Source organism: Eulemur rufifrons, unplaced genomic scaffold (genome assembly GCF_041146395.1).
Source record: "Eulemur rufifrons isolate Redbay unplaced genomic scaffold, OSU_ERuf_1 scaffold_97, whole genome shotgun sequence".
Classification (NCBI taxonomy): domain Eukaryota; kingdom Metazoa; phylum Chordata; class Mammalia; order Primates; family Lemuridae; genus Eulemur; species Eulemur rufifrons.
This window is the reverse complement of record NW_027182879.1, coordinates 233,241-233,926: the sequence shown is the minus strand read 5'-3', so window position 1 is coordinate 233,926 and position 686 is coordinate 233,241.

Genomic DNA, 686 nt, shown 5'->3' with positions numbered 1-686 from the left:
AATTAAAAGTCCATTCTCGGCTATTGTTTGTATCCAGTGTGTGTGCTAATCCAGGCCTGCAAAGGGTGCAAAGCAGCTGATATTTTCCACAATTGATCATGAATAGGGCCATCTAAAATATGAGGAGCTGGAGAGCTCATACCATCATTGAGCCATGCAATATGACTTTTAAGGTCAGTGTCTTTTACAGACATCGAGGTGGCAGTTTTATTCCAATGAAGCTTTTTAAAATTGTGAGAGGAGGCAGGATGTCCATAGGGACTCCAGTCTAGGACAACACCATAAGATGTGGACCCAGCAAGAATGCGCCCCATGTGAGCTCTATAATTGTCCCATTGTACCCAAGTTTTAGGATCAGAAATTATTACTTTCTTACAAAGGGGTATATCTGTGGGTGCAATTTTAGAATGCCCAATAGTGATGTGTCTGGTTGCCAGACACTCTTACCACCATGCTCACCACGCAGATCATGGCAAGAAAAAGATTTACAGACGTTTTAGGTACAAATGTCCGGTTCAATATCTTGTCTGCTTCTTTGTATGTTCTCTTCAGCTGTCCCCACGTCATGGTCTGTGCCTGACGTGTCTTCTGCTTTTTCCCCTTGAGTTTCCACTCTGGGTTTGATTCTTCTGCTTGGAATCCAGACTGTTGGTCTGTCATCTGTCAAAACACAAGCAAAAACTCTC